This window comes from Osmerus mordax, chromosome 8 (genome assembly GCF_038355195.1).
Source record: "Osmerus mordax isolate fOsmMor3 chromosome 8, fOsmMor3.pri, whole genome shotgun sequence".
Classification (NCBI taxonomy): Eukaryota; Metazoa; Chordata; class Actinopteri; order Osmeriformes; family Osmeridae; genus Osmerus; species Osmerus mordax.
In genome coordinates this window covers 17,056,972-17,072,929 of record NC_090057.1, presented here as the reverse complement: position 1 = coordinate 17,072,929, position 15,958 = coordinate 17,056,972, and the positions used below count along the sequence as shown (strand labels likewise).

Genomic DNA, 15,958 nt, shown 5'->3' with positions numbered 1-15,958 from the left:
ACAGATGCAAACATTACTGTGACTGACTTTGCTTGAACAATCAATGTAAATCCATTCAGAACATTATCCTTTCGTCCAAGTTCCATTCAAGAACTTGGAACAGTCATCAATGGTGGTAGGACAGTGAACACAGCCACACCTTTCCACCAGATTCCTGCTCAGAATGGAACATCTGCATTTTCATCATGGATAGTGAGACCACGCCTTAGAAACACATTTTACAAAAACAAACTATAGAAATGATCCCTGAAAGTATAGTCTTAGTTGTTGGACTGGGAACAACCTGGCTTTATATCTTGAGGAGCACATACGCACCACTGGGTTCCAAAGCCAATTGAACGGTCGACATCTGTAAAAATCAATTATGCTAAAGCCGCGACACGTGGAATGTGTCTCTTGGTCAAAGACATTTCAGGCAGAGTTCTGAAATCTTCCACATGACAAAACGTTACATAGAGAAATAAGTTGTTCATTTGTATCCGTGGATTCCTTGCATAGAGAGAACCAAATTCAGCTAAACTTGGCACGGATATAAGTATTGATCAACATCAAGGCCGTTGTTGCAATCCCTCCACATCCCAGCAGTGTCGTCAATTGCACAGTCCAGCGCATCATGAGACAGATGCAAACATTACTGTGACTGACTTTGCTTGAACAATCAATGTAAATCCACTCAGAACATGATCCTTTCGTCCAAGTTCCATTCAAGAACTTGGAACAGTCATCAATGGTGGTAGGACAGTGAACACAGCCACACCTTTCCACCAGATTCCTGCTCAGAAAGGAACATCTGCATCTTCATCATGGATAGTGAGACCACTCCTTAGAAACACATTTCTCAAAAACAAACTATAGAAATGATCCCTGAAAGTATAGTCTTGGTTGTTGGACTGGGAACAACCTGGCTTTTTATCTCGAGGAGCGCATACGCACCACTGGGTTCCAAAGCCAATTGAATGGTCGACACCTGTAACAATCAATTATGCTAAAGCTACGACACGTGGAACGTGTCTCTTGGTCAAAGACATTTCACGCAGAGTTCTGAAATCTTCCACATGACAAAACGTTACATAGAGAACTAAGTTGTTCATTTGTATCCGTGGATTCCTTGCATAGAGAGAACCAAATTCAGCTAAACTTGGCACGGATATAAGTATTGATCAACATCAAGGCCGTTGTTGCACTCTCTCCTCATCCCAGCAGTGTCGTCAATTGCACAGTCCAGCGCATCATGAGACAGATGCAAACATTACTGTGACTGACTTTGCTTGAACAATCAATGTAAATCCACTCAGAACATTATCCTTTCGTCCAAGTTCCATTCAAGAACTTGGAACAGTCATCAATGGTGGTAGGACAGTGAACACAGCCACACCTTTCCACCAGATTCCTGCTCAGAATGGAACATCTGCATTTTCATCATGGATAGTGAGACCACGCCTTAGAAACACATTTTACAAAAACAAACTATAGAAATGATCCCTGAAAGTATAGTCTTAGTTGTTGGACTGGGAACAACCTGGCTTTATATCTTGAGGAGCACATACGCACCACTGGGTTCCAAAGCCAATTGAACGGTCGACATCTGTAAAAATCAATTATGCTAAAGCCGCGACACGTGGAATGTGTCTCTTGGTCAAAGACATTTCAGGCAGAGTTCTGAAATCTTCCACATGACAAAACGTTACATAGAGAAATAAGTTGTTCATTTGTATCCGTGGATTCCTTGCATAGAGAGAACCAAATTCAGCTAAACTTGGCACGGATATAAGTATTGATCAACATCAAGGCCGTTGTTGCACTCCCTCCACATCCCAGCAGTGTCGTCAATTGCACAGTCCAGCGCATCATGAGACAGATGCAAACATTACTGTGACTGACTTTGCTTGAACAATCAATGTAAATCCACTCAGAACATGATCCTTTCGTCCAAGTTCCATTCAAGAACTTGGAACAGTCATCAATGGTGGTAGGACAGTGAACACAGCCACACCTTTCCACCAGATTCCTGCTCAGAAAGGAACATCTGCATCTTCATCATGGATAGTGAGACCACTCCTTAGAAACACATTTCTCAAAAACAAACTATAGAAATGATCCCTGAAAGTATAGTCTTGGTTGTTGGACTGGGAACAACCTGGCTTTTTATCTCGAGGAGCGCATACGCACCACTGGGTTCCAAAGCCAATTGAATGGTCGACACCTGTAACAATCAATTATGCTAAAGCTACGACACGTGGAACGTGTCTCTTGGTCAAAGACATTTCACGCAGAGTTCTGAAATCTTCCACATGACAAAACGTTACATAGAGAACTAAGTTGTTCATTTGTATCCGTGGATTCCTTGAATAGAGAGAACCAAATTCAGCTAAACTTGGCACGGATATAAGTATTGATCAACATCAAGGCCGTTGTTGCACTCCCTCCACATCCCAGCAGTGTCGTCAATTGCACAGTCCAGCGCATCATGAGACAGATGCAAACATTACTGTGACTGACTTTGCTTGAACAATCAATGTAAATCCACTCAGAACCTGATCCTTTCGTCCAAGTTCCATTCAAGAACTTGGAACAGTCATCAATGGTGGTAGGACAGTGAACACAGCCACACCTTTCCACCAGATTCCTGCTCAGAAAGGAACATCTGCATCCTCATCATGGATAGTGAGACCACTCCTTAGAAACACATTTCTCAAAAACAAACTATAGATATAATCCCTGAAAGTATAGTGTTGGTTGTTGGACTGGGAACAACCTGGCTTTATATCTTGAGGAGCACATACGCACCACCTGGTTCCAAAGCCAATTGAATGGTCGACACCTGTAACAATCAATTATGCTAAAGCTGCGACACGTGGAACATGTCTCTTGGTCAGACATTTCACGCAGAGTTCTGAAATCTTCCACATGACAAAACGTTGCATAGAGAACTAAGTTGTTCATTTGTATCCGTGGATTCCTTGCATAGAGAGAACCATATTCAGCTAAACTTGGCACGGATCCAAGTATTGATCAACATCAAGGCCGTTGTTGCACTCCCTCCACATCCCAGCAGTGTCGCAAAACGCACAGTCCAGCGCATCATGAGACAGATGCAAACATTACTGTGACTGACTTTGCTTGAACAATCAATGTAAATCCACTCAGAACATGATCCTTTCGTCCAAGTTCCATTCAAGAACTTGGAACAGTCATCAATGGTGGTAGGACAGTGAACACAGCCACACCTTTCCACCAGATTCCTGCTCAGAACGGAACATCTGCATCTTCATCATGGATAGTGAGACCACGCCTTAGAAACACATTTTACAAAAACAAACTATAGAAATGATCCCTGAAAGTATAGTCTTAGTTGTTGGACTGGGAACAACCTGGCTTTATATCTTGAGGAGCACATACGCACCACTGGGTTCCAAAGCCAATTGAACGGTCGACATCTGTAACAATCAATTATGCTAAAGCCGCGACACGTGGAATGTGTCTCTTGGTCAAAGACATTTCACGCAGAGTTCTGAAATCTTCCACATGACAAAACGTTACATAGAGAACTAAGTTGTTCATTTGTATCCGTGGATTCCTTGCATAGAGAGAACCAAATTCAGCTAAACTTGGCACGGATCTAAGTATTGATCAACATCAAGGCCGTTGTTGCAATCCCTCCACATCCCAGCAGTGCCGCAAATCGCACAGTCCAGCGCATCATGAGACGGATGCAAACATTACTGTGACTGACTTTGCTTGAACAATCAATGTAAATCCACTCAGAACATGATCCTTTCGTCCAAGTTCCATTCAAGAACTTGGAACAGTCATCAATGGTGGTAGGACAGTGAACACAGCCACACCTTTCCACCAGATTCCTGCTCAGAAAGGAACATCTGCATCTTCATCATGGATAGTGAGACCACTCCTTAGAAACACATTTCTCAAAAACAAACTATAGAAATGATCCCTGAAAGTATAGTCTTGGTTGATGGACTGGGAACAACCTGGCTTTATATCTTGAGGAGCACATACGCACCACTGGGTTCCAAAGCCAATTGAACGGTCGACATCTGTAACAATCAATTATGCTAAAGCCGCGACACGTGGAATGTGTCTCTTGGTCAAAGACATTTCAGGCAGAGTTCTGAAATCTTCCACATGACAAACTTTTGCATAGAGAACTAAGTTGTTCATTTGTATTCGTGGATTCCTTGCATAGAGAGAACCAAATTCAGCTAAACTTGGCACGGATCTAAGTATTGATCAACATCAAGGCCGTTGTTGCAATCCCTCCACATCCCAGCAGTGCCGCAAATCGCACAGTCCAGCGCATCATGAGACGGATGCAAACATTACTGTGACTGACTTTGCTTGAACAATCAATGTAAATCCACTCAGAACATGATCCTTTCGTCCAAGTTCCATTCAAGAACTTGGAACAGTCATCAATCGGGGTAGGACAGTGAACACAGCCACACCTTTCCACCAGATTCCTGCTCTGAAAAGAACATCTGCATCTTCATCATGGATAGTGAGACCACTCCTTAGAAACACATTTCTCAAAAACAAACTATAGAAATGATCCCTGAAAGTATAGTCTTGGTTGATGGACTGGGAACAACCTGGCTTTATATCTTGAGGAGCACATACGCACCACTGGGTTCCAAAGCCAATTGAACGGTCGACATCTGTAACAATCAATTATGCTAAAGCCGCGACACGTGGAATGTGTCTCTTGGTCAAAGACATTTCAGGCAGAGTTCTGAAATCTTCCACATGACAAACTTTTGCATAGAGAACTAAGTTGTTCATTTGTATTCGTGGATTCCTTGCATAGAGAGAACCAAATTCAGCTAAACTTGGCACGGATCTAAGTATTGATCAACATCAAGGCCGTTGTTGCAATCCCTCCACATCCCAGCAGTGCCGCAAATCGCACAGTCCAGCGCATCATGAGACGGATGCAAACATTACTGTGACTGACTTTGCTTGAACAATCAATGTAAATCCACTCAGAACATGATCCTTTCGTCCAAGTTCCATTCAAGAACTTGGAACAGTCATCAATCGGGGTAGGACAGTGAACACAGCCACACCTTTCCACCAGATTCCTGCTCTGAAAAGAACATCTGCATCTTCATCATGGATAGTGAGACCACTCCTTAGAAACACATTTCTCAAAAACAAACTATAGAAATGATCCCTGAAAGTATAGTCTTGGTTGTTGGACTGGGAACAACCTGGCTTTATATCTCGAGGAGCGCATACGCACCACTGGGTTCCAAAGCCAATTGAATGGTCGACACCTGTAACAATCAATTATGCTAAAGCTACGACACGTGGAACGTGTCTCTTGGTCAAAGACATTTCACGCAGAGTTCTGAAATCTTCCACATGACAAAACGTTACATAGAGAACTAAGTTGTTCATTTGTATCCGTGGATTCCTTGCATAGAGAGAACCAAATTCAGCTAAACTTGGCACGGATATAAGTATTGATCAACATCAAGGCCGTTGTTGCACTCCCTCCACATCCCAGCAGTGTCGTCAATTGCACAGTCCAGCGCATCATGAGACAGATGCAAACATTACTGTGACTGACTTTGCTTGAACAATCAATGTAAATCCACTCAGAACCTGATCCTTTCGTCCAAGTTCCATTCAAGAACTTGGAACAGTCATCAATGGTGGTAGGACAGTGAACACAGCCACACCTTTCCACCAGATTCCTGCTCAGAATGGAACATCTGCATTTTCATCATGGATAGTGAGACCACGCCTTAGAAACACATTTTACAAAAACAAACTATAGAAATGATCCCTGAAAGTATAGTCTTAGTTGTTGGACTGGGAACAACCTGGCTTTATATCTTGAGGAGCACATACGCACCACTGGGTTCCAAAGCCAATTGAACGGTCGACATCTGTAAAAATCAATTATGCTAAAGCCGCGACACGTGGAATGTGTCTCTTGGTCAAAGACATTTCAGGCAGAGTTCTGAAATCTTCCACATGACAAAACGTTACATAGAGAAATAAGTTGTTCATTTGTATCCGTGGATTCCTTGCATAGAGAGAACCAAATTCAGCTAAACTTGGCACGGATATAAGTATTGATCAACATCAAGGCCGTTGTTGCACTCCCTCCACATCCCAGCAGTGTCGTCAATTGCACAGTCCAGCGCATCATGAGACAGATGCAAACATTACTGTGACTGACTTTGCTTGAACAATCAATGTAAATCCACTCAGAACATGATCCTTTCGTCCAAGTTCCATTCAAGAACTTGGAACAGTCATCAATGGTGGTAGGACAGTGAACACAGCCACACCTTTCCACCAGATTCCTGCTCAGAAAGGAACATCTGCATCTTCATCATGGATAGTGAGACCACTCCTTAGAAACACATTTCTCAAAAACAAACTATAGAAATGATCCCTGAAAGTATAGTCTTGGTTGTTGGACTGGGAACAACCTGGCTTTTTATCTCGAGGAGCGCATACGCACCACTGGGTTCCAAAGCCAATTGAATGGTCGACACCTGTAACAATCAATTATGCTAAAGCTACGACACGTGGAACGTGTCTCTTGGTCAAAGACATTTCACGCAGAGTTCTGAAATCTTCCACATGACAAAACGTTACATAGAGAACTAAGTTGTTCATTTGTATCCGTGGATTCCTTGAATAGAGAGAACCAAATTCAGCTAAACTTGGCACGGATATAAGTATTGATCAACATCAAGGCCGTTGTTGCACTCCCTCCACATCCCAGCAGTGTCGTCAATTGCACAGTCCAGCGCATCATGAGACAGATGCAAACATTACTGTGACTGACTTTGCTTGAACAATCAATGTAAATCCACTCAGAACCTGATCCTTTCGTCCAAGTTCCATTCAAGAACTTGGAACAGTCATCAATGGTGGTAGGACAGTGAACACAGCCACACCTTTCCACCAGATTCCTGCTCAGAAAGGAACATCTGCATCCTCATCATGGATAGTGAGACCACTCCTTAGAAACACATTTCTCAAAAACAAACTATAGATATAATCCCTGAAAGTATAGTGTTGGTTGTTGGACTGGGAACAACCTGGCTTTATATCTTGAGGAGCACATACGCACCACCTGGTTCCAAAGCCAATTGAATGGTCGACACCTGTAACAATCAATTATGCTAAAGCTGCGACACGTGGAACATGTCTCTTGGTCAGACATTTCACGCAGAGTTCTGAAATCTTCCACATGACAAACTTTTGCATAGAGAACTAAGTTGTTCATTTGTATTCGTGGATTCCTTGCATAGAGAGAACCAAATTCAGCTAAACTTGGCACGGATCCAAGTATTGATCAACATCAAGGCCGTTGTTGCACTCCCTCCACATCCCAGCAGTGTCGCAAAACGCACAGTCCAGCGCATCATGAGACAGATGCAAACATTACTGTGACTGACTTTGCTTGAACAATCAATGTAAATCCACTCAGAACATGATCCTTTCGTCCAAGTTCCATTCAAGAACTTGGAACAGTCATCAATCGGGGTAGGACAGTGAACACAGCCACACCTTTCCACCAGATTCCTGCTCAGAACGGAACATCTGCATCTTCATCATGGATAGTGAGACCACGCCTTAGAAACACATTTTACAAAAACAAACTATAGAAATGATCCCTGAAAGTATAGTCTTAGTTGTTGGACTGGGAACAACCTGGCTTTATATCTTGAGGAGCGCATACGCACCACTGGGTTCCAAAGCCAATTGAACGGTCGACATCTGTAACAATCAATTATGCTAAAGCCGCGACACGTGGAATGTGTCTCTTGGTCAAAGACATTTCACGCAGAGTTCTGAAATCTTCCACATGACAAAACGTTACATAGAGAACTAAGTTGTTCATTTGTATCCGTGGATTCCTTGCATAGAGAGAACCAAATTCAGCTAAACTTGGCACGGATCTAAGTATTGATCAACATCAAGGCCGTTGTTGCAATCCCTCCACATCCCAGCAGTGTCGTCAATTGCACAGTCCAGCGCATCATGAGACAGATGCAAACATTACTGTGACTGACTTTGCTTGAACAATCAATGTAAATCCACTCAGAACCTGATCCTTTCGTCCAAGTTCCATTCAAGAACTTGGAACAGTCATCAATGGTGGTAGGACAGTGAACACAGCCACACCTTTCCACCAGATTCCTGCTCAGAATGGAACATCTGCATTTTCATCATGGATAGTGAGACCACGCCTTAGAAACACATTTCTCAAAAACAAACTATAGAAATGATCCCTGAAAGTATAGTCTTGGTTGATGGACTGGGAACAACCTGGCTTTATATCTTGAGGAGCACATACGCACCACTGCGTTCCAAAGCCAATTGAACGGTCGACATCTGTAACAATCAATTATGCTAAAGCCGCGACACGTGGAATGTGTCTCTTGGTCAAAGACATTTCAGGCAGAGTTCTGAAATCTTCCACATGACAAACTTTTGCATAGAGAACTAAGTTGTTCATTTGTATTCGTGGATTCCTTGCATAGAGAGAACCAAATTCAGCTAAACTTGGCACGGATCTAAGTATTGATCAACATCAAGGCCGTTGTTGCAATCCCTCCACATCCCAGCAGTGCCGCAAATCGCACAGTCCAGCGCATCATGAGACGGATGCAAACATTACTGTGACTGACTTTGCTTGAACAATCAATGTAAATCCACTCAGAACATGATCCTTTCGTCCAAGTTCCATTCAAGAACTTGGAACAGTCATCAATCGGGGTAGGACAGTGAACACAGCCACACCTTTCCACCAGATTCCTGCTCTGAAAAGAACATCTGCATCTTCATCATGGATAGTGAGACCACTCCTTAGAAACACATTTCTCAAAAACAAACTATAGAAATGATCCCTGAAAGTATAGTCTTGGTTGATGGACTGGGAACAACCTGGCTTTATATCTTGAGGAGCACATACGCACCACTGGGTTCCAAAGCCAATTGAACGGTCGACATCTGTAACAATCAATTATGCTAAAGCCGCGACACGTGGAATGTGTCTCTTGGTCAAAGACATTTCAGGCAGAGTTCTGAAATCTTCCACATGACAAACTTTTGCATAGAGAACTAAGTTGTTCATTTGTATTCGTGGATTCCTTGCATAGAGAGAACCAAATTCAGCTAAACTTGGCACGGATCTAAGTATTGATCAACATCAAGGCCGTTGTTGCAATCCCTCCACATCCCAGCAGTGCCGCAAATCGCACAGTCCAGCGCATCATGAGACGGATGCAAACATTACTGTGACTGACTTTGCTTGAACAATCAATGTAAATCCACTCAGAACATGATCCTTTCGTCCAAGTTCCATTCAAGAACTTGGAACAGTCATCAATCGGGGTAGGACAGTGAACACAGCCACACCTTTCCACCAGATTCCTGCTCTGAAAAGAACATCTGCATCTTCATCATGGATAGTGAGACCACTCCTTAGAAACACATTTCTCAAAAACAAACTATAGAAATGATCCCTGAAAGTATAGTCTTGGTTGTTGGACTGGGAACAACCTGGCTTTATATCTCGAGGAGCACATACGCACCACTGGGTTCCAAAGCCAATTGAACGGTCGACATCTGTAACAATCAATTATGCTAAAGCCGCGACACGTGGAATGTGTCTCTTGGTCAAAGACATTTCAGGCAGAGTTCTGAAATCTTCCACATGACAAACTTTTGCATAGAGAACTAAGTTGTTCATTTGTATTCGTGGATTCCTTGCATAGAGAGAACCAAATTCAGCTAAACTTGGCACGGATCTAAGTATTGATCAACATCAAGGCCGTTGTTGCAATCCCTCCACATCCCAGCAGTGCCGCAAATCGCACAGTCCAGCGCATCATGAGACGGATGCAAACATTACTGTGACTGACTTTGCTTGAACAATCAATGTAAATCCACTCAGAACATGATCCTTTCGTCCAAGTTCCATTCAAGAACTTGGAACAGTCATCAATCGGGGTAGGACAGTGAACACAGCCACACCTTTCCACCAGATTCCTGCTCTGAAAAGAACATCTGCATCTTCATCATGGATAGTGAGACCACTCCTTAGAAACACATTTCTCAAAAACAAACTATAGAAATGATCCCTGAAAGTATAGTCTTGGTTGTTGGACTGGGAACAACCTGGCTTTATATCTCGAGGAGCGCATACGCACCACTGGGTTCCAAAGCCAATTGAATGGTCGACACCTGTAACAATCAATTATGCTAAAGCTACGACACGTGGAACGTGTCTCTTGGTCAAAGACATTTCACGCAGAGTTCTGAAATCTTCCACATGACAAAACGTTACATAGAGAACTAAGTTGTTCATTTGTATCCGTGGATTCCTTGCATAGAGAGAACCAAATTCAGCTAAACTTGGCACGGATATAAGTATTGATCAACATCAAGGCCGTTGTTGCACTCCCTCCACATCCCAGCAGTGTCGTCAATTGCACAGTCCAGCGCATCATGAGACAGATGCAAACATTACTGTGACTGACTTTGCTTGAACAATCAATGTAAATCCACTCAGAATAGGACAGTGAACACAGCCACACCTTTCCACCAGATTCCTGCTCAGTAAGGAACATTTGCATCTTCATCATGGATAGAGAGACCACTCCTTACAAACACATTTCTCAAAAACAAACTATAGAAATGATCCCTGAAAGTATAATCTTGGTTGTTGGACTGGGAACAACCTGGCTTTATATCTTGAGGAGCACATACGCACCACTGGGTTCCAAAGCCAATTGAACGGTCAACATCTGTAACAATCAATTATGCTAAAGCCGCGACACGTGGAATGTGTCTCTTGGTCAAAGACATTTCAGGCAGAGTTCTGAAATCTTCCACATGACAAACTTTTGCATAGAGAACTAAGTTGTTCATTTGTATTCGTGGATTCCTTGCATAGAGAGAACCAAATTCAGCTAAACTTGGCACGGATCTAAGTATTGATCAACATCAAGGCCGTTGTTGCAATCCCTCCACATCCCAGCAGTGCCGCAAATCGCACAGTCCAGCGCATCATGAGACGGATGCAAACATTACTGTGACTGACTTTGCTTGAACAATCAATGTAAATCCACTCAGAACATGATCCTTTCGTCCAAGTTCCATTCAAGAACTTGGAACAGTCATCAATGGGGGTAGGACAGTGAACACAGCCACACCTTTCCACCAGATTCCTGCTCTGAAAAGAACATCTGCATCTTCATCATGGATAGTGAGACCACTCCTTAGAAATACATTTCTCAAAAACAAACTATAGAAATGATCCCTGAAAGTATAATCTTGGTTGTTGGACTGGGAACAACCTGGCTTTATATCTTGAGGAGCACATACGCACCACTGGGTTCCAAAGCCAATTGAACGGTCGACATCTGTAACAATCAATTATGCTAAAGCCGCGACACGTGGAATGTGTCTCTTGGTCAAAGACATTTCAGGCAGAGTTCTGAAATCTTCCACATGACAAACTTTTGCATAGAGAACTAAGTTGTTCATTTGTATTCGTGGATTCCTTGCATAGAGAGAACCAAATTCAGCTAAACTTGGCACGGATCTAAGTATTGATCAACATCAAGGCCGTTGTTGCAATCCCTCCACATCCCAGCAGTGCCGCAAATTGCACAGTCCAGCGCATCATGAGACGGATGCAAACATTACTGTGACTGACTTTGCTTGAACAATCAATGTAAATCCACTCAGAACATGATCCTTTCGTCCAAGTTCCATTCAAGAACTTGGAACAGTCATCAATGGGGGTAGGACAGTGAACACAGCCACACCTTTCCACCAGATTCCTGCTCTGAAAAGAACATCTGCATCTTCATCATGGATAGTGAGACCACTCCTTAGAAACACATTTCTCAAAAACAAACTATAGAAATGATCCCTGAAAGTATAGTCTTGGTTGTTGGACTGGGAACAACCTGGCTTTATATCTTGAGGAGCACATACGCACCACTGGGTTCCAAAGCCAATTGAATGGTCGACACCTGTAACAATCAATTATGCTAAAGCTGCGACACGTGGAATGTGTCTCTTGGTCAGACATTTCACACAGAGTTCTGAAATCTTCCACATGACAAAACATTGCATGGAGAACCAAATTGTTCATTTGTATCCGTGGATTCCTTCCATAGAGAGAACCAAATTCAGCTAAACTTGGCACGGATCTAAGTATTGATCAACATCAAGGCCGTTGTTGCAATCCCTCCACATCCCAGCAGTGTCGCAAATCGCACAGTCCAGCGCATCATGAGACAGATGCAAACATTACTGTGACTGACTTTGCTTGAACAATCAATGTAAATCCACTCAGAACATGATCCTTTCGTCCAAGTTCCATTCAAGAACTTGGAACAGTCATCAATGGTGGTAGGACAGTGAACACAGCCACACCTTTCCACCAGATTCCTGCTCAGAAAGGAACATCTTCATAATGGATAGTGAGACCACGCCTTAGAAACACATTTCACAAAAACAAACTATAGAAATGATCCCTGAAAGTATAGTCTTGGTTGTTAGACTGGGAACAACCTGGCTTTATATCTCGAGGAGCACATACGCACCACTGGGTTCCAAAGCCAATTGAATGGTCGACACCTGTAACAATCAATTATGCTAAAGCCGCGACACGTGGAATGTGTCTCTTGGTCAAAGACATTTCAGGCAGAGTTCTGAAATCTTCCACATGACAAAACGTTACATAGAGAACTAAGTTGTTCATTTGTATCCGTGGATTCCTTGCATAGAGAGAACCAAATTCAGCTAAACTTGGCACGGATATAAGTATTGATCAACATCAAGGCCGTTGTTGCACTCCCTCCACATCCCAGCAGTGTCGTCAATTGCACAGTCCAGCGCATCATGAGACAGATGCAAACATTACTGTGACTGACTTTGCTTGAACAATCAATGTAAATCCACTCAGAATAGGACAGTGAACACAGCCACACCTTTCCACCAGATTCCTGCTCAGTAAGGAACATTTGCATCTTCATCATGGATAGAGAGACCACTCCTTACAAACACATTTCTCAAAAACAAACTATAGAAATGATCCCTGAAAGTATAATCTTGGTTGTTGGACTGGGAACAACCTGGCTTTATATCTTGAGGAGCACATACGCACCACTGGGTTCCAAAGCCAATTGAACGGTCGACATCTGTAACAATCAATTATGCTAAAGCCGCGACACGTGGAATGTGTCTCTTGGTCAAAGACATTTCAGGCAGAGTTCTGAAATCTTCCACATGACAAACTTTTGCATAGAGAACTAAGTTGTTCATTTGTATTCGTGGATTCCTTGCATAGAGAGAACCAAATTCAGCTAAACTTGGCACGGATCTAAGTATTGATCAACATCAAGGCCGTTGTTGCAATCCCTCCACATCCCAGCAGTGCCGCAAATCGCACAGTCCAGCGCATCATGAGACGGATGCAAACATTACTGTGACTGACTTTGCTTGAACAATCAATGTAAATCCACTCAGAACATGATCCTTTCGTCCAAGTTCCATTCAAGAACTTGGAACAGTCATCAATGGGGGTAGGACAGTGAACACAGCCACACCTTTCCACCAGATTCCTGCTCTGAAAAGAACATCTGCATCTTCATCATGGATAGTGAGACCACTCCTTAGAAATACATTTCTCAAAAACAAACTATAGAAATGATCCCTGAAAGTATAATCTTGGTTGTTGGACTGGGAACAACCTGGCTTTATATCTTGAGGAGCACATACGCACCACTGGGTTCCAAAGCCAATTGAACGGTCGACATCTGTAACAATCAATTATGCTAAAGCCGCGACACGTGGAATGTGTCTCTTGGTCAAAGACATTTCAGGCAGAGTTCTGAAATCTTCCACATGACAAACTTTTGCATAGAGAAATAAGTTGTTCATTTGTATTCGTGGATTCCTTGCATAGAGAGAACCAAATTCAGCTAAACTTGGCACGGATCTAAGTATTGATCAACATCAAGGCCGTTGTTGCAATCCCTCCACATCCCAGCAGTGCCGCAAATTGCACAGTCCAGCGCATCATGAGACGGATGCAAACATTACTGTGACTGACTTTGCTTGAACAATCAATGTAAATCCACTCAGAACATGATCCTTTCGTCCAAGTTCCATTCAAGAACTTGGAACAGTCATCAATGGGGGTAGGACAGTGAACACAGCCACACCTTTCCACCAGATTCCTGCTCTGAAAAGAACATCTGCATCTTCATCATGGATAGTGAGACCACTCCTTAGAAACACATTTCTCAAAAACAAACTATAGAAATGATCCCTGAAAGTATAGTCTTGGTTGTTGGACTGGGAACAACCTGGCTTTATATCTTGAGGAGCACATACGCACCACTGGGTTCCAAAGCCAATTGAATGGTCGACACCTGTAACAATCAATTATGCTAAAGCTGCGACACGTGGAATGTGTCTCTTGGTCAGACATTTCACACAGAGTTCTGAAATCTTCCACATGACAAAACATTGCATAGAGAACCAAATTGTTCATTTGTATCCGTGGATTCCTTCCATAGAGAGAACCAAATTCAGCTAAACTTGGCACGGATCTAAGTATTGATCAACATCAAGGCCGTTGTTGCAATCCCTCCACATCCCAGCAGTGTCGCAAATCGCACAGTCCAGCGCATCATGAGACAGATGCAAACATTACTGTGACTGACTTTGCTTGAACAATCAATGTAAATCCACTCAGAACATGATCCTTTCGTCCAAGTTCCATTCAAGAACTTGGAACAGTCATCAATGGTGGTAGGACAGTGAACACAGCCACACCTTTCCACCAGATTCCTGCTCAGAAAGGAACATCTTCATAATGGATAGTGAGACCACGCCTTAGAAACACATTTCACAAAAACAAACTATAGAAATGATCCCTGAAAGTATAGTCTTGGTTGTTAGACTGGGAACAACCTGGCTTTATATCTCGAGGAGCACATACGCACCACTGGGTTCCAAAGCCAATTGAATGGTCGACACCTGTAACAATCAATTATGCTAAAGCCGCGACACGTGAAACGTGTCTCTTGGTCAGACATTTCAAACAGAGTTCTGAAATCTTCCACATGACAAAACGTTGCATAGAGAACTAAATTGTTCATTTGTATCCGTGGATTCCTTGCATAGAGAGAACCAAATTCAGCTAAACTTGGCACGGATCTAAGTATTAATCAACATCAAGGCCGTTGTTGCAATCCCTCCACATCTCAGCAGTGTCGCAAATCGCACAGTCCAGCGCATCATGAGACAGATGCAAACATTACTGTGACTGACTTTGCTTGAACAATCAATGTAAATCCAGTCAGAACATGATCCTTTCGTCCAAGTTCCATTCAAGAACTTGGAACAGTCATCAATGGTGGTAGGACAGTGAACACAGCCACACCTTTCCACCAGATTCCTGCTCAGAAAGGAACATCTGCATCTTCATCATGGATAGTGAGACCACTCCTTAGAAACACATTTCTCAAAAACAAACTATAGAAATGATCCCTGAAAGTATAGTCTTGGTTGTTGGACTGGGAACAACCTGGCTTTATATCTCGAGGAGCGCATACGCACCACTGGGTTCCAAAGCCAATTGAATGGTCGACACCTGTAACAATCAATTATGCTAAAGCTGCGACACGTGGAATGTGTCTCTTGGTCAGACATTTCACGCAGAGTTCTGAAATCTTCCACATGACAAAATGTTACATAGAGAACTAAGTTGTTCATTTGTATCCGTGGATTCCTTGCATAGAGAGAACCAAATTCAGCTAAACTTGGCACGGATATAAGTATTGATCAACATCAAGGCCGTTGTTGCACTCCCTCCACATCCCAGCAGTGTCGTCAATTGCACAGTCCAGCGCATCATGAGACAGATGCAAACATTACTGTGACT

At 42.9% G+C, this 15,958-nt stretch overlaps 24 non-coding genes and 2 pseudogenes across 24 annotated transcripts; all 26 read right to left on the bottom strand.

The window, feature by feature from the left end:
- Nucleotides 1-50: 50 nt before the first annotated feature.
- LOC136948423 (small nucleolar RNA U3) lies at nucleotides 51-262 on the bottom strand. The gene has a single exon (XR_010877285.1). It is a non-coding gene; the product is annotated as a small nucleolar RNA U3 (small nucleolar RNA).
- A 406-nt stretch (nucleotides 263-668) lies between these two features.
- On the bottom strand, nucleotides 669-880 carry LOC136948422 (small nucleolar RNA U3). Its single transcript, XR_010877284.1, has one exon. It is a non-coding gene; the product is annotated as a small nucleolar RNA U3 (small nucleolar RNA).
- A 406-nt stretch (nucleotides 881-1,286) lies between these two features.
- On the bottom strand, nucleotides 1,287-1,498 carry LOC136948430 (small nucleolar RNA U3). Its single transcript, XR_010877292.1, has one exon. It is a non-coding gene; the product is annotated as a small nucleolar RNA U3 (small nucleolar RNA).
- A 406-nt stretch (nucleotides 1,499-1,904) lies between these two features.
- On the bottom strand, nucleotides 1,905-2,116 carry LOC136948410 (small nucleolar RNA U3). The gene has a single exon (XR_010877276.1). It is a non-coding gene; the product is annotated as a small nucleolar RNA U3 (small nucleolar RNA).
- A 406-nt stretch (nucleotides 2,117-2,522) lies between these two features.
- On the bottom strand, nucleotides 2,523-2,734 carry LOC136948490 (small nucleolar RNA U3). Its single transcript, XR_010877337.1, has one exon. It is a non-coding gene; the product is annotated as a small nucleolar RNA U3 (small nucleolar RNA).
- Nucleotides 2,735-3,138: 404 nt separating this feature from the next.
- On the bottom strand, nucleotides 3,139-3,350 carry LOC136948255 (small nucleolar RNA U3). Its single transcript, XR_010877131.1, has one exon. It is a non-coding gene; the product is annotated as a small nucleolar RNA U3 (small nucleolar RNA).
- A 406-nt stretch (nucleotides 3,351-3,756) lies between these two features.
- On the bottom strand, nucleotides 3,757-3,968 carry LOC136948397 (small nucleolar RNA U3). Its single transcript, XR_010877264.1, has one exon. It is a non-coding gene; the product is annotated as a small nucleolar RNA U3 (small nucleolar RNA).
- Nucleotides 3,969-4,374: 406 nt separating this feature from the next.
- Nucleotides 4,375-4,586, bottom strand: LOC136948349 (small nucleolar RNA U3). Its single transcript, XR_010877220.1, has one exon. It is a non-coding gene; the product is annotated as a small nucleolar RNA U3 (small nucleolar RNA).
- Nucleotides 4,587-4,992: 406 nt separating this feature from the next.
- LOC136948348 (small nucleolar RNA U3) lies at nucleotides 4,993-5,204 on the bottom strand. Its single transcript, XR_010877219.1, has one exon. It is a non-coding gene; the product is annotated as a small nucleolar RNA U3 (small nucleolar RNA).
- Nucleotides 5,205-5,610: 406 nt separating this feature from the next.
- Nucleotides 5,611-5,822, bottom strand: LOC136948392 (small nucleolar RNA U3). The gene has a single exon (XR_010877259.1). It is a non-coding gene; the product is annotated as a small nucleolar RNA U3 (small nucleolar RNA).
- Nucleotides 5,823-6,228: 406 nt separating this feature from the next.
- Nucleotides 6,229-6,440, bottom strand: LOC136948386 (small nucleolar RNA U3). Its single transcript, XR_010877253.1, has one exon. It is a non-coding gene; the product is annotated as a small nucleolar RNA U3 (small nucleolar RNA).
- A 406-nt stretch (nucleotides 6,441-6,846) lies between these two features.
- On the bottom strand, nucleotides 6,847-7,058 carry LOC136948489 (small nucleolar RNA U3). The gene has a single exon (XR_010877336.1). It is a non-coding gene; the product is annotated as a small nucleolar RNA U3 (small nucleolar RNA).
- Nucleotides 7,059-7,462: 404 nt separating this feature from the next.
- Nucleotides 7,463-7,674, bottom strand: LOC136948417 (small nucleolar RNA U3). Its single transcript, XR_010877282.1, has one exon. It is a non-coding gene; the product is annotated as a small nucleolar RNA U3 (small nucleolar RNA).
- A 406-nt stretch (nucleotides 7,675-8,080) lies between these two features.
- LOC136948338 (small nucleolar RNA U3) lies at nucleotides 8,081-8,292 on the bottom strand. The gene has a single exon (XR_010877209.1). It is a non-coding gene; the product is annotated as a small nucleolar RNA U3 (small nucleolar RNA).
- A 406-nt stretch (nucleotides 8,293-8,698) lies between these two features.
- Nucleotides 8,699-8,910, bottom strand: LOC136948347 (small nucleolar RNA U3). The gene has a single exon (XR_010877218.1). It is a non-coding gene; the product is annotated as a small nucleolar RNA U3 (small nucleolar RNA).
- A 406-nt stretch (nucleotides 8,911-9,316) lies between these two features.
- On the bottom strand, nucleotides 9,317-9,528 carry LOC136948346 (small nucleolar RNA U3). Its single transcript, XR_010877217.1, has one exon. It is a non-coding gene; the product is annotated as a small nucleolar RNA U3 (small nucleolar RNA).
- A 406-nt stretch (nucleotides 9,529-9,934) lies between these two features.
- Nucleotides 9,935-10,146, bottom strand: LOC136948345 (small nucleolar RNA U3). The gene has a single exon (XR_010877216.1). It is a non-coding gene; the product is annotated as a small nucleolar RNA U3 (small nucleolar RNA).
- A 406-nt stretch (nucleotides 10,147-10,552) lies between these two features.
- On the bottom strand, nucleotides 10,553-10,709 carry LOC136948575 (small nucleolar RNA U3; annotated as a pseudogene).
- Nucleotides 10,710-11,115: 406 nt separating this feature from the next.
- LOC136948254 (small nucleolar RNA U3) lies at nucleotides 11,116-11,327 on the bottom strand. The gene has a single exon (XR_010877130.1). It is a non-coding gene; the product is annotated as a small nucleolar RNA U3 (small nucleolar RNA).
- A 406-nt stretch (nucleotides 11,328-11,733) lies between these two features.
- Nucleotides 11,734-11,945, bottom strand: LOC136948251 (small nucleolar RNA U3). Its single transcript, XR_010877127.1, has one exon. It is a non-coding gene; the product is annotated as a small nucleolar RNA U3 (small nucleolar RNA).
- A 404-nt stretch (nucleotides 11,946-12,349) lies between these two features.
- On the bottom strand, nucleotides 12,350-12,555 carry LOC136948375 (small nucleolar RNA U3). The gene has a single exon (XR_010877244.1). It is a non-coding gene; the product is annotated as a small nucleolar RNA U3 (small nucleolar RNA).
- Nucleotides 12,556-12,961: 406 nt separating this feature from the next.
- Nucleotides 12,962-13,118, bottom strand: LOC136948574 (small nucleolar RNA U3; annotated as a pseudogene).
- A 406-nt stretch (nucleotides 13,119-13,524) lies between these two features.
- Nucleotides 13,525-13,736, bottom strand: LOC136948253 (small nucleolar RNA U3). Its single transcript, XR_010877129.1, has one exon. It is a non-coding gene; the product is annotated as a small nucleolar RNA U3 (small nucleolar RNA).
- A 406-nt stretch (nucleotides 13,737-14,142) lies between these two features.
- LOC136948250 (small nucleolar RNA U3) lies at nucleotides 14,143-14,354 on the bottom strand. The gene has a single exon (XR_010877126.1). It is a non-coding gene; the product is annotated as a small nucleolar RNA U3 (small nucleolar RNA).
- Nucleotides 14,355-14,758: 404 nt separating this feature from the next.
- LOC136948373 (small nucleolar RNA U3) lies at nucleotides 14,759-14,964 on the bottom strand. Its single transcript, XR_010877242.1, has one exon. It is a non-coding gene; the product is annotated as a small nucleolar RNA U3 (small nucleolar RNA).
- Nucleotides 14,965-15,368: 404 nt separating this feature from the next.
- On the bottom strand, nucleotides 15,369-15,580 carry LOC136948258 (small nucleolar RNA U3). The gene has a single exon (XR_010877134.1). It is a non-coding gene; the product is annotated as a small nucleolar RNA U3 (small nucleolar RNA).
- Nucleotides 15,581-15,958: the final 378 nt, after the last annotated feature.